Source organism: Leptosomus discolor, unplaced genomic scaffold (genome assembly GCF_034619465.1).
Source record: "Leptosomus discolor isolate bLepDis1 unplaced genomic scaffold, bLepDis1.hap2 HAP2_SCAFFOLD_43, whole genome shotgun sequence".
Taxonomy (NCBI): Eukaryota; Metazoa; Chordata; class Aves; order Leptosomiformes; family Leptosomidae; genus Leptosomus; species Leptosomus discolor.
The window spans coordinates 521,199-536,243 of record NW_028237934.1 but is presented as its reverse complement, the minus strand read 5'-3'; the positions used below and the strand labels follow the sequence as shown (position 1 = coordinate 536,243).

Here is a 15,045-nt window from a genome sequence, read left to right as displayed (position 1 = left end):
TTCTTGGGTACAACTTACTGCCCAGCTTGTGGCCAAGCTTTGATAAATGAGCTTTGTCAGAGAGCAGACTTGCCACTTCACCTCTGGAGCAGAGCTGCCAGGTCTCCTTTTCAAGCGAGCTACCCTGTGCCCGCCTGAATCAGAGGAAGAGTTGTACATTGATGTCAGTGAGAACCTCCCGCCCAGCGGCTCGGTAGGAACGTGTTGGCTGGGTGGCCCTGGGCCGATGGCAGCGCAGTGGCTGCCTCCGAGGCCTGGCGATCAGCTACGGGCGGGATGCAGCGACAGCAGAAGAGGGTTGGTGGGATCCTGTGTGGTCAGTGAGTGTTCACCCTGTGCCAACTGCCTTCCTCCATCCCATTCTTACCTAAGACTTTCTTTTGCAGCTCTAGAGGACAAATTAAACGGAGCTGAGTTTATTAGTTTGGCCAGCGCCTGAATCCTTTTGATGCCTTTGGCGTGCTCCATCCTGGGATGCAGGCGTGCAGGCCTGACCTGCTCTCCGTGCTGGGCACATCCAGCCTAAGGAGATGCCGTAGCTCAGGCACCTACACACACTGCGGGGACCCTGAGTGCTCACCAGGTTGTTGCTTCCCTGGCCTCCAGCTCGTCTTACCCTTGTTAGCAGAGGTCGTTCTGAGGGGGTTATTTAAAATGCTTCCCGTGACGTTGGAGTGCTGCTTGGTTTTCTGATGCTTCTCTCCCCCGGGCTGGCTGGTGGCCTGTTAAAGCTCAGTGCTGCCAGCCTGACAGATGGAAACTCGAGCGGACTTCACCTGGATCTAGCCTTGCTTGGCTTGTGTCAGGCCTCCAAGCACAGCGTTGGTTTCTAGTAAAAAAAAAAAAAAAAAAGGAAAAACCCCTTCTGTTACAATACTGCAGAGTTGTGGGTGAGTAGTGCCTGTCGTCCCAAACCCAGCACTGAACTGTGGGGTGCAGGTACCACCAACACAGTGATGGACACTTGGAAGGCGTACATCTACACCCCAGTGTGTTTCGTGCTGGACAAGGAGCGTTACATGCAGCTTCTCTTCTGCGAGCAAGCTTGCTCCCTGTGACTGTGGTTTTAGATGGTCTGGGGGTCCAGCACCCTTATTGCCCCATTTACAGAGGGAGGTGCAAGAGAAACCAGAGGAGGAGAGGGCTTGGGAAGCTGGGGTCATGTCCACAGAACATGTCTTGCAGTTTTCTTTGTGCTTATGGCTTTACTGCCCTGCTGTAACCACTTAGAGCTGAATTTTCCAAATGCGGACACTGTTGTCGGGAAGCCAGGAGAGAGAAAGCAGCTTCTCTTGGCACACACTCCAAAAGAGAGGCTGGAGGGGGAATAACTTTCTTGGAGGATGAGCATCCCTTGGCTTGGGCAAAACTGGGTCAGTGAAGTGAGTCTGTTAAAGGAGGGTAAAGTAGAGGTTGTATAAGCTCCTGCATAGCTGCTGTTTCCAGACACCGTAGCTTAGATTTAGGGAAATTAAGCCGTTGTGGTTTTTACCTTCGAATCTTTAGTCTTTCCTTTTCCTGCCCTCCCCCAGGCTTCCTGGGTTCCATCCTAAGTTAGTGTTTGCCCTGTCTTACAGTCTGGCAAATACTCGTGCTGGAGGATTGAGCCCAGTAAAGGAGTGATCCCCCCCGAGGCCGAGGTGTCTGTGGCTGTCATAGGAAACTTGGACGACACTGAGAAGTTCGAGGACGAGGTGAACGTGTACATCGAGAACAGCTGTACCTACGTCATCCCTGTCCGGGCTGTTGGCATCGGCACCACGATCGTCACCAACGAATGATTTGCTCCGGAGCTCAACTTGGGACCTCACTTCAGGTAGGGTATCTCTCAGCTCCCACTCCTCCCGTGGGCTCAGCAAGGAGGAGTTTGGCTGTGGTCCTTCAGGCTGGTTCTTTAGTGCTCAAGGTCCTGGCTCTGTTTCACTGAAGCCCCAGGGATTCCTTTAGAGACATTTTATGGCCACTTGAAAGTTCTTAGATACCCTCAAAAGCCATCCAAATGGAAAGCAGTTGCTCAATTGTCACTGAATTGTTTTCAGTTATAAACCATTTATTTTCTCACTCTACCAAACAAAAATTTGGAGGAAAACAGCAGGTCCCAGAAGCCTCCGGCTGGAAAATGCTACATTACAAGTATAAACCTCTTTCCCTTTGCAATAGCATTGCTTGCTTTTCCGTTCGCTATGCAGTATCGTCTCGCCACAACAGCAAACCTTGGCGGTAGCTTGTTAGCAACCCCTCAGCTAAATGAATGGTGCTGTTTTGTTTCCCTTCTGCCCAGCAGTCCTGGAGGAGCAGCAGAATTTCTTTGCCCTGCATTATGCTTCAGTTCACTCCTCTTTCCCAGCTCCCCTGCCAGGCTGCTCTTTATCAGACGTAGTCGCTCTTCCCTCCTTTCTCCTGCCGGCTTTCCTGGCCGTCTGCTCCGCAGCAGCAGCCCGAGGCACGGGCAGGCGAGGCGGCTGCAGGAGCAGCTCTGAAAGGGAGAGGGGGAGAAGCCCGCTGAGGTTGGGTGGGATAAATTGGGAGTGTTAATTGAAAGAGCTTAGCTCGAAGGAGGGGATTCCCTGCTCTTAATGCCTGTGTCTGAAGGTGGGCACGTTCTTATAAATGAGAGAAAAATAAGGCTTTTCAAAGTGCTGTTTGCCTTGTGTTGGAGACCTGTTGGGATGAGAAGAATGGTCTTGTCAGTGTCTGTTCCTTTCCCTGGCTGCAAAGAGGGTCCACAGTGCTCTGATACTGAAATTTTGGGGTAGAAAGGGGAGGTTAATCCTACCTTAAGCATTTAGGATAGATTTGGGGCGGGGGGGATAAATGTGCACCCACAAGCCATCCACATAAGCAGGGACGTTGCAGGGAGGGTGGTGCTTGTGCTCTGTGCAGCCACAAATTGGCTACACAACAGAGGGGACAATGTCAATGGGATCGGTGCCATTGTCTTCTGCTACCCTTCATGTCTTTGCCTGCATACTTGGTTTGGAGCTGTTGCCATCGCTGTTGGCTGTGGAGCTGCCACTGGGTGAGCTGAGATGGGACCCAGGTAACACCTCAGACGAGTTGGGCTTTCCCAGAGCCACCAATTCTGCATCTACCCAAAGCTTCTCCAAGCTTTTAGCTGTTGCTGCCCGCAACATAAACCATTTCATACTGAGCTGGTGCACATCATTTTCACCAGTCTGTTTCAAGGACAAGTTTGTTCTATGCTGTCACTTCTGTGTTTGTATTTAGCTGCTTGTGGCAGACATGCGTTTTGTCAGCCACATATTCCGTACCTTTCGAAAAAAAACAGTCACTGTTGCAGGAACATTTCCTGGCCATTCTCAGATTTATGGAGGGTAAAAGAATTGCTCCAGACTAGCCTGCAGTTAGTGTTTCTCTACCTTAAGGAATCAATTTCCATTGAATATCCATTTTGGCTTACATCGGCTCCAGTTATTCATCCCTTGTTGTCACTCCATTCCCCCTCAGCAGCTAGACCCGGTCCTGCTGCTGTGTTCGTGTTGGGGAAGTTTCTGTTGATCATGTGTTCTCACAGTGCGTTTGTCTTCCTAAAACACAAAAACAGCTGCACCGTTCAGGCAAAGGGTGCTGTGTTGGGGGCGATGAGAGCTGGGTGCTCCCTAAGGGGTGGGGGGATGAGGGGGCTAACATGGGTGCCAGGGCAGGGGCCTCACCAGCGAGGCCAGTGGTGCCCAGATCACCAGATGAGTCCATACACCCTGCAGCTTCCCAATAGCATCTTCAGAGGAAGCCACCTGAGGCAGCAGCTCCCCAGGGGAAGGTGAGATGGCAGTGAAGCTGTTGCTCCATCTCCTTGCAGGCAGGACAAGGCCAGCTGAGCATCCGATGCAGTGAGAGTTGCAGGAAGCACCTTGGAGAAATGCTCTGATAATTGAGCAGCAAAGGCTGGTGATGCTCTGTCCACAGCAACTGAGGTGGTGATCTTGAGGAAGCTTTTTCTTGCTGTATGCAGAGAGACCAGCTGCTGGATGGTGATAAACTTAGGGGCAGCCAAGGTCTGACGTTTGCTGAAGCTTTGATCTGGGTCAGCCTTTTCGGAGGTGGTTTTATTGCTGAGTGTGCCGTCAGAGAACGCTGTCGGGGCGCTGCAGCGGGGCGACCGCTGGGAGACAGCAGCTCCCGTGATGTTTTCCATCTCTGCTTCTCTCCTAGCCTGGATCCCTGCCGTTACCGCTTCAAGGTAACGAACAAAGGGCGACGCACCCACCTGCTCTACTGGACAACGGAAGGTTTTGCCCCGTTTCGGCAGCGTGATCGCCCCCCTGCCAGCAGTAAGGCCAAGGGCAGCAGCTCCTCCCAGAGGCCCCAGCCTGCCTGCCCTGTGTTTAAGCTTCGACCGCTGAGGGCAGAGCTGAGGCCGGGCAAGAGTGTGGAGATGATGCTGGAAGGCTCCTCCAGCACTCCCCAGGTGAGGTCCCCCACGAGGGCTGTCCCTTCCCCGTCAGATCACCTCCCCTGGGACTTCTTCTGCAGCCCCTTGACATTTGCCTGCGAAAATGAGCAGGTGCTTTCAAGAAACTGTTTTAAGGCCACAAGTTACCGTGGCAGCCCCAGTGGCTTTCCTTGCTGGCCACTGTCAGTTGCTAAGGCTTTTTCGTGTTGCCATAGCTACCATAAACCCAATTTGCTGATACCAAAATATAGGCCGAAGGAAGTGTTGCTGCTTCAGGGGCAAATGGGGGGTTACAAGGTGTCGTGTGCTGAGGCAGGAAGGGAGGGCAGAGAAAATAAGTTCACTGAGATGATGAATACAGGCAGAAAGTAAATGAAAAACTGCCAAGTAATGTGTCTGGGGGAGCAGTGAGTAAAAGCACCTGCGAAGGGAGGGAGTGTCTGGGAGCAGCATCATTTTTCCTCTGTAGACAAACATGGGCAGAGGGCTTGTCTAGCGCTGAGTCCTGGAGGAGAAAAACGAACACAGGGTGTCAGCTCTCGTGATCGGAGTGACGTTCGTCCACGTGGGAAACTGTTCCCAGGGATCATTATAACTGAGAGTTTGACTTTGGTCAATATTTCCGTAAGAGCCTGCCCCAGTGTCCCAAGGGCAGTCGGGTCTTGCAGCACCCTCGGGTGGCAGCTCAGGGGGGAACATTTCAGCAGGGTCCCTGGATGCCCTTCTTCCCAGGGGAAACCCAGCTCTGCGCAGAAGCTGCCAGCTGACCCTGGTGTGCGTTCCCTGGCTTCAGGACCACTGGGCACAGGTGTTTTAAGCAAATGCAGAATAAATCTGTGTTAAGCTCCTGCTGATTCTGGTGTTTTGAAAGGTGTCTTAAAGGGTTCCCTCAGCAGTAGCTTGAGGCAGACTTGATTACTCCCCTGGGTGCCTGCAGCGGGACTGTCCCTGTGCAGTTCTGAGCCCAGAGGTTTTGCTGAAGAGGGGAAAAAGGTTCCAGAAAGAAACTAGTGATGAGGGCACTGGTGAGGGTGTCTTGCCTGGAAGGCCAAAAGGGGATCTGTGAGCTCAGCTGTGGCTACCTGGCTCCTGCAGTCAAAGCCAAGACCATGGGAGCAGGCTTTCCACCTTCCTGAGGTCTTGAGAACTTAATACTCTTCAGGTTGGCCAGAAGCCCAGCCCCCTGCATTGCACGTGATGATTTTCAAGTCTGTAGGCTCTGAGGAGGAGTTGGGTTGTGGTGTTGTACCAGAGGGAAGAGTGAGAAATGAAGGGAGGAATTTTGAGGCAGTGAAACCATGCGAACTCAGGAAAAAGTCTTGAAGCATGCCACTTAAGCAGAGGGTTTTCACGTGAAGTGCAAGGCATGTCTTTCCTGGGGAGATTTCTTTTAAAACCAGCTCTAGGAGGGCACAGCTCATCCTAGGAATGAGCGATCCCTTTACCTAAAGGCTGGCTGGCTATTTGATTTATTTTTTTTTCCCAAGGATGCTTTCCACTTGGCTTCCAAGGAGCGTTTGCTGCCGTTGGCCCTTCTATCACTTCTTTCTCTTAATATAGTTCCATACTTTTTTCTAACTAGTTCCTACAGCTTTCTGTAAGCCTTATGCTTGGCAACAGGACAAACCAAACCAATAATCCTTTGGGGCAGGGGTTATTACAGCTGTAGGCAGCACGTGACTCGCGAGTGCCGTTTGTGGCTGTTGGGGTGTAGCATTGCGGGCCTTTGGGGTCAGAATAAACAGGACGCGGCACGGAGAGAAAAGGGGGCGATTGAGGAGACCAGGGACTGTAACTGTGTGGCAGGAGCACGGCCCGTGGTTGGGTGGCCAGCAAATGCAGGGTGTTTTCTGGACCCTCTGGGTGACGTGTGACTCTTGCATGCAGGTGGTGAAGGAGCGGCTGCTGTGTCACACCGTCGTGGGGAGCGAGGCAGGGAAGGCACAGATAATGCAAGTGGATGTCACGTGTGAGTTTGTTGCTCCCGTTCTGCAACTGTCCTCCAGAGAAATCACTTTCCGGATGGAGAAGGTAAGTCTCTGGGTTGCATCCTGGCATTCAGTAGCGTGGCTGAGGACTGGAAGCCGGTGGGGCGTGTGTGCTGGTGTTCAAAGGAGGGAGTTAAGCAGCTTCTCCAAGTCCGCGGGGCTTTGGCTGTTGGTCTGAGATCATCCTTTTGCTCCTCTGGGGTCAGGGACAGTCTCAGTAGCTCTATTCTGCCCTTCTTGATGTGGAAACAGAATTGAGCTGCTGAGCCAAGGGCACGGGGTGAGGGACCCAGGTGAGGTGTGGGGACCCAGGAGAACAGCGTGGGCTTTGCACAGCTACCTCGAATGCTGGGGCTGCAGGTGGGAGAGCAGATCGCTGCAGCTGCGCGATGCTCAACCCCCTCCTGCCCTTTCTGAGGTGCTTTGTAAAGTAAGTGAGGTTGTTTTCAGAGATGGGACTGTTTTTTTTGACTTCACCAAAGTAAAACTGAGATGACAGCTGCTCAGGGATCATGGGGGGGATCAGGGCCACTTCTAGAGAGCCACCAGTTTCTGTACTCAGTATAAAAGGGAGGTTTTTGAGGATCCTCGGAGGCACGGTGATGTCTTAACACCGATCCTGTAGGGAAGCTGAGACAGACTGAGATTCCTGTCAACGCCTCAGTCTGATGAGGAAAAACTGTCATCTCTTGTCCCTCTTTGCCTTCTCTGCTGTTGGTATGGATGCTGGCTCTGCGTTTCCCCAAGCCTTACTTTCTTCAAAGGACCTGCAGATGTCCTTCAGCTGCAGTGATGATGACACCAATGCAAAGCAGATGCCCTTTGTTCTTCTGATCCTGACTCCTGCATCATCTTTTCCTCTCCCATGAGGTGTCAAAAAAGAGAAGATATTTCATTATTTAGTTTCTGTGTTTTCAGGTCTGTCCTCTGGTTCCCAGGCTTCCAGAGAAGCACAAATTCCTGTGAGCAGGCAGTTCAGATTTTAGTTAGAAGCTTTTCAGCACCCCCTAATGTCTGCCTGTGGTCTGCTTGATGCCACACGCTCCGATTTTTCAAGTGCTATGACACTGCAGCTGTTTGATATCAGGACATCCAGAACTGGTTTCCCAAACACAGTTTAGTTTATATAAACCGTGCAGGAAGCCCAGAGCAATGCATAAACAGGAAGAAATAGCTTAGGCTGAGGTAGCTTTGAGGCTACAGACACCTTGTCGCTGTAGCAGGGGCAGCAGGAGACACGTTGCAAGCGGACTGTTGAGGTTTCTAGCTGGCTGTATGTGCCTTGAAGTGTTCAAAGCCAACCTTGGGCTACTGCAGGCTCTCTGCTACGGGCCAAATCCTGCTTGCTTTTCTCCTCTGACTGGCATCACTGCTTTTATGAGGCTACTGGAACCGATAAGGTTGTAAGAAATGACTGTCTGTGAGTGAAGATCATCTTGTGCCTTTCTGCCCAAGAGAGCATACAAAACTGGAGACAAAGGGTCTGGGTTCACTTTCTGGTTTTGATCTTGTTCAGGCAGCTGCCGCCTCTCAGGGTCCTGTTCCCTCATCCGTACCCAAGACTGTTTCCCTGTCCCCTGGGGGATGCTGTGGTTTCTGAATATGAAAAACATCCGATATACTTAGAGAAGAACTTTCTTGAAGGGTAGAAACTAATAAAAATAGTAAATAGAGATGTATGCACTTTGGGGGTTGAAAAATTTGAAATGCATTGGAAGGGGAAGGAGATCCGTGGGCACTTCAGGTTATTTTTTCCTTGTCTTCTGTTTCTGTAGCAACCCAGTGATGTCCTGACTCTTCAGTACAAGCCTCTCTCTTTAAAAAACGTCTGCTCCCTGCCAGTCAGCATTGTCCTGGCCTTAGGGCAACCCTTCTTAATCTGCGATGTGGACCAGCAGCCCCTCCCTGCAGACGTTCAGGTGAGCAGCCACAGACCTTCCTGCTGGGGGCGGGTTGCAGAGGGAGGAAGGTGGTGGTGCGTTTGTGTGGGGAGGTCCTCTAGCAGACAAATTTATTCCTTAGAGTCAGCAGTAGACTGGCCTGAACTAAATCAGGTTTGAAATGAGCCAGCGAAGGAAACAGAATATACCTGACTTGGGAAGAGACGTCCTGGCTCTGAGACACGAGGAGAAGGGAAGAGACAGCGAGGTCTGGGCAAGGCATGTAGTAAAGGTGTCTGCTGGAAACCATCCCAGCTCTGCAGCAGCCGTCTCAGATAACCTCCAGAGCAGCTTGCTCTCCAAGGGCAGCCCTGCTTTCCAGGAGGCTGAGGACGCTTCTCCAGCTGCTGCCTGGCACCTGCCCCGTGGTTGGTAGAAGCTGTTGGACATGGACTCTGCTAAACACGGGTTGTTGTAGGCATGGCCGCCACTTCTGTGCCGTGCCAGTGAGTAGCCTCTGCAAGGGCGAGGCAGCGACGCTGTGTCATTTGTGCTGTGAGGTGAAGGAGTTCCTCTAGAGGCCGGGCAAAAGGCCCTGGCGTGCCAGAGCGCTGATCTGGTTGTGTATTTAGTGTGTAGCTTCTGTGGGTCCAGAATTCAGGAGAACAATATTTATTTCCCTCTTGTATTGGTGCAGAGCACAGTGACGTGAGCCTGAGAGAGTCTCAGACCAGAGTCTCGTGGTGCTTGCAGTCAGGCGCACTCTGGGAAGAAAATGAGGGATGAACTGAGAAACCTGAGCTGGGGGTCACCCTTTGAACATTGGCATGTTTTGTGCTATCAGACCCTGAGACTTCATCACCCTGGTGATTAATACTCTTCATCTCCTTGCAGCCCATCAAGCTGGAGATAGGGGAGGAACTTCATCTCTCTATCAGGTTTAACCCTGCTTATGAAGAAGACTTGAGTAGCCGGGTAGTAGAGAAGGTTCTGAAGATCAAGTTCCTTGAGCATCCTCATGAGGAGCTGGTCACCGTTCGGGGAGAAGTCTGCTTCCCGAATCTCCGTATCCAGACCACGGCCCTGGACTTTGGCTGCATCTTGAATGACACTGAAGATGTGCGTTACGTCGAGATGACCAACTGCAGCCCGCTTCTCGTCCGGTACCGCTGGTTGTTCCTGACAGACGGCCACGTGAGCCAGATGAGGTACGTGCACCTTTGCCCTCTCCTTGAAGCTCTTCTCCTTCCCGATCTCGTGTTTGTAACTTGCAAAGCCCAAGGCTGTTTGCCTGCGGTGTGACACATCACCTTCAGCTCTCCCTTGAGGAAATAATACCTACGGGCTGTGGTCAGGCTAGGTGCTCGGGGGAGAGGTGATCTCCACGGGTGTGACTCTCAGAAGGAGACAACGTTCTCCAGCCAAGCTGGGACTGTGAAACACTGCCAACACTTCTCACGTAGCCCATAACCCAGAGTCCTGTTCAGTCTCTGGAGCTACAAAGCTGTGCTTAGGCACTTGGACACGCAGATGTAGAACATGACCTCGTGTCCTTCCCTACCAACCCTGTGTGTTGTCACCTCATGCTAAGAGCCTACACAGGCACTGCCACCAGAATGATGTGCTGCTGTCCCAGTCTCGTGCTGCTGCTTTGCTGTAGCCTCTGTGCTGGTTCCCTGGGAAGGAAAGCTGGTGTGGAAAGCTGCTTTCTCAGACCTTTGTGGCCTGAGGCAAACACCACCTCGGTGAAGTGAGTTTTTGTCTGTCGAACTGCACACCACGTTCACAAAGCTGCTACTTAGTGTTTGACAGCGAAAGGGCAGGTTCTGCTGCGGCTGTAGGTACAACTGTAGATGTTGGTGGGAGCACTTGTCTGAACATTCCTGGGAATCCCCAGGGCCATCCAGAGCTGCTCTGTGGTTTCCAAGCCCAAGAGCAATCTGGCAGTCGTGCTGGGGCACATCTATAAACACATTTCTAGCAGTTCCTCCCACTGTGGCCTCTCTCCATAGTACGAAAGTCTAGTCTGGGCAGTTTTAATTACAGTAGCAAATGGTTTTTCCATAATGCCCCAGGAAACCCAGCAAAGTTAACTATTGTGCATTGAGGTGCTGCTATTACAAATAACAGAGATCATCAATAAAGAGTTTTGTTTAGGGAATTGGGATTTGGCTCAGAGGAGACGACCTGTTGGGAGCTGGAGATTAGCTGTGGCTACGAGGAGGGCTTGGGGGAGAAGACCTGGGGTAGCCCATGCACAGCTGGGTCTTACCAAGTAACAAGCAGGCTTTAGTGTGGCCCTTGATGCATGGCACCTTCAAGAACAGCCCCTGAAATGCAGAGGAAGGTCTGCAAAAGCAGGTGGAGGGAGATGGGCAGGGAAGGAGGAGCAGGGCTGTAAGCTCTGTTTGGAGGCTGCTGTCATCTCCTGGTAAATTAGATGAGGGTTTAATTCCAAACTAAAGGGAAAATCTAACAATGCATATAATTGTAATAACAGAGAAACAAGGACATTACAGCGAAGCCTGTGTGGAATTCATTTCCTCTGGGGAAAATTCCACTTGTTTGCCAGCTGCCTGTTTACTTTACTCTTATTTCTTTGTTTGGAACCAATTCAGGTTTTTGGAACCGTGAATGCCGAATCAGTTTTCAGTTTTTAATTACCCAGCTCCACCTAAATTGGCTTTGCTGGACCTGAGCCTGCAGGTGCTCGTTCTTCCAGCGGAGGCTGAGTCACCTGACTCTGCTGCAGAGAGTAGCAGTTGAGGGTCCTGAGCATCTGGCAGGAGAGGAGCCTCTGCTCCAGAGGGTTTGGCAGAGCCCCTTTGCTGGCTCGTTAGCGCTGTGCATGTTACGAGAGCTCCCTCTTCTGCTCTGCCTGTTAATTAAGCAGTAATGTACTCCCGGTCCCTCACCGGGGCCAAGCCTTGTTCTTGTGTGCAGCTGCAGGAAGGACAACTCAGGTGGGACTTCTCAGGTTAGGAAGAGCAGGGCCTCTAATCCAGATATGAAAACCAGCCTTAAATAATTAGCTCCAAAGCTAAAGAGAAATATTGATTTGGGAGCACGTCATTGAAGGCACCGACTTCCCAGCTGGGAATGAAGCAGCCAGGTTGCTGTAAAACATCTGCCTTGTTTGACTGTGGGGGGAACACTTGCAAATAGGCACGGTGCCAGGTAGGCACGGTTGGAGTGTGTCCATCCATGTGCTTGAGGAATACAAACAGAGTTACTGTGAGTGCCTGCTGTGATTTACACCAGGGAATGTAACCTGAGTCACCTGGGAATGTTTGAAAATGTGAAACCATTTACTTTTTACTGACAGATGTTGGTCAGACTATGAACAGCTTGTTTTAGGAAGGAACAGAGCTGAGTTTGGACTGCTTTGCTTGAATCATTTGCCACGTTGGTCCCCAAATGGTTTGTCTTTAGAAACTGCTGGGGAGGGAATCACGCCATCGGCAAGTGCCACGTGGGCTATAACCTTATTTCAGCAGAGCTGCTGCCCTTTTAGCTCGAGGTGCAGTTAGAGGTGCTGTTCTGCAACCAGGGAATACCTGCAGCCCAGCAGGGAGCTGAATCTTGTCATCATATATGGGTTAAAAATGACCAGAGCTTCCTTCCCCAAAGCGCTGATCGCTGCTGCTTTGGTGCTCATCAGGGGTCAACGGGCTGTTGAACTGTGAGTCTCTGCCTGGAGCTGCTCGATGTGTCTTTCCACGTTGCCTTGTGTGTGCGAGGGTGTCCCGTGCGGGGCTCTGTGGGCACCCCTGGGCGGTGCTGGGCTCTGTCGGGGTTGGGGCGCAGTGGGCTGCGGGCTCCATCCCTGCTCCTGCCGGACGGTGCTTGGAGAGAGCCACGGGGATCACCGCTGGGGGTGCACCGAAGGTGGGGACAGCTGACCCCGCATGACCCAAGGGGTTCCAGACCGTTTGGTGGTAAAACTAGGGGGGAGGTTGGCAGGGGGCTGCTGCTTGGGGACTGGCCGGGCATCGGTCAGTTGGTGCTGAGCAGTTGTTTCCATCTGTATCGCTTGTCTGTCTTGGGCTTTATTTTTCTCTGTTTTTTTTTTCTTCTTTTCCTTACGAGTTATTATTGTTGCTGTCATTATTTCTTTTTAATTATTAAACTGTTTTTATCTTAACCCATGAGTTTTCTCACTTTTGCCCTTCTGATTCCTGCCTCCACCCTACCTGGGTGAGGGGCAGTGAGTGAGCGGTTGTGTGGTGCTTAGTTGCCGGCTGGGGTTAAACCCCAACACCAGGTTACTCGCAAGCCCTGCCTGGTTCACGCTTTAGGCTCTCCATGTTATTCCCACCATCCCGACAGCCCAGCCTTGTTCTTCATCGCTGCTTTATCGTGCCTTCTGTGCCCTAAGAGCAGTACTCGTGCCGTGCAAGCATACCTGTCTGCCAGCCTCTGGGAAGGTAACTCTGCCAAAGACAAAGAGCAGAACAGCCACGGCACAGTCTGCTGCAATTCTGCCCCTCGAGGCACCCGGCAGCCTCTCTCTCTCGCCTCTGGCTCTGCCCAGCTGGGCAGGGCAGTGTGGCTGTTGCAGAAACTGCTACACCCTGTGACTCCTTCTCAGGCTGTAGCTTTGCCCTGCGTACGGGCTGCCGAGGCCATCGACTGCCCGGGGGCCAGACAGCCTGGAGAGCTTTACCCCAAGCCATTCCCTTCCCCTTTGGGCAGCAGCGGTTCTGCTGCTGCTACAGGCAGCCGCCTTCTCCAGGGCAAGGGGCTGGGAGCACAGGCTGCTGCAGAGACGTCAGACCGAGACGCTGGTCCCTGGGCACCTGGTGCAGGGGACGCTGAGGTCCGTTCTGCACTGCCCAGGGCTCTGCACGAGAAGAAGGTGTCTGTCACCAGCAGCCACGTGTCACCGTGCCCAGCGACTTGGCAGGTGTCCTGCTGCTTCGAGAAGAAGCGTATTTCTCGCCTCGTAGTCTTGATGCTGAAACGGTTAGGGGTTCAACTTAGAAAAGTCTTTTGACATCAGAGCGAGATGACAGATTTTTACCAGTGGTAGGATTATGAGAGTGTCTTTACAAAAATATAGTACCATTTACCCGGTCTGGTACAAGATACCACAGACCTAAACAATGAATAGATAAGGAGGAGAGTGTTTTTGCAAGTACATGGCACTGTTTATCCAGAGGAGCCATGTGTTTATGAAGTAATCAGCAGGCCTCCTAAAACAAAAGGTGCCATATATCTCAGCAATTAGTGAATCTCAACGGAAACCAAGAACCAGACTACAAAGCTCTGTTAGATAAAACAACTTGCAAGAGAAAAATCATTAAAAAAAAAAAATTTTCCTCAAAAATTTCAAGGGAAGTTGGAACTTTTCAACTTTAGGAAACAGTGCGCAGGCTTAATAGACTTATTAATATTATCTTCTCCACCCAGGAGATGCATAATGACATGATAATGAAACATACGATGCATGATGCAAAGGGGGGGTACACGTTAAGGGGTAAAAATGTAGTATATGTAGTAGGCGGGTCGGGAAGTCTGTGCCTTCCTAGTACCTTAGCCAATGGGGAACGGGAGAGGGTCCTATGTGGCCGGGAAATTAGGATAGAAAGGGGGCTTCGACCCCAGCAACTTTGAGAGAGCCCACGGGATCTGCCCAGTGGACTCTCCCTTTATTCGAATAAAGTTTATTTTACAGGACTCCTCTGTCTCCTTTGTGAACACTGACCGCTGGTGCAAGGATTTTTCCGCACACCGGCGCTGTGTTTCAGCTGTGTTGCTTGCTGAAAACGGCTTGCAGGCCAGGGGATACTCAGAGGGGTCTGAAATAAAGAAACTGAGCGTTGAAGCGATTGTTTTAAGGAGGTGCATCAGGCAGCCAAGGGAAGCGAGCTGCTCACCCGACACATGGGCAGGGCAGCCCGTCCAGCCCACCAAGCATTGCGTGTTGCAGGCAGCAAAGTGCAACTGCGACGCTTGCTGGCAGGAGGGGCAAGGAGAGCAGGGGCACAGAGCTGAGAGGAAGCCTCCAGGGCTCTGCGGGCACCAGCTGAGGACACCTCATCTACCAGCCGCCTCTTTCCCTTCCCTGCTTCACGGCTCATCCCTTTGCCCCTCGGTGGGGTGAGTGCCGTGGCGCAGTGTCCCCTGTGCGAGTGCAGCCTCGTGTGCGCGCAGGGCGGCAGAGCAGAGCACAGGCGGCGCAGAGGCGAGGGAAGGCGCAGCCGCCCCCACAGAGCCCGAGGGTCACCGGCGTCTCGCCCCGCGGCGGGTCAGCCCCTCGCGTCTGGCCGGCCTGGGGGCGCTGGTTCCTGCTCAACACCGCGGCCCCCCTCCCAGAAAGCAGCCCCTCCTCTCCCGCCTTCAGCACGCCGCCGGGGCTGCCTTCCCCCCCCCAGCGTGTGCTGAGCCGCTGCTCTCCCTCCCCCAGCCCCGATGCCGCCTGCAGACCGACACAGCGACCCCCGGGGCTCGCTCCGGGGGGAACAAACCCGTGTGAGGGGTTCTCTGCGCGGCTGCTCCTCCCCAGGGAGCGGGGCGGGGGCACGGGCAGGAGCGAGCCTCAGGTCTCCCAGCGGCCGAAGGCGAAGGGCCGGAGCGCTCCGGCCCCGCGGGGCCGTGCGGGGCAGGGCCGGGACCGCCGCTGCCCGGGCTGCGAGCGGGGCCGGGACTCGGCGGCTCCGGCGGGGCTGAGGCAGCGGCCGTTCCCGCCCGGCCGGGCGCTCGGATGGGGTCATTCATCACGGAGAAAGAGTCATTAAGGAGAAAGAGTCATTAAGGCGAC

General features: G+C 52.8%; 1 pseudogene; it reads left to right on the top strand.

Annotated features, from left to right (window-relative positions):
* Positions 1-14,760, top strand: part of LOC147412355 (axonemal central pair apparatus protein HYDIN-like) — a 51,208-nt pseudogene extending 36,448 nt beyond the window's left edge.
* Positions 14,761-15,045: the final 285 nt, after the last annotated feature.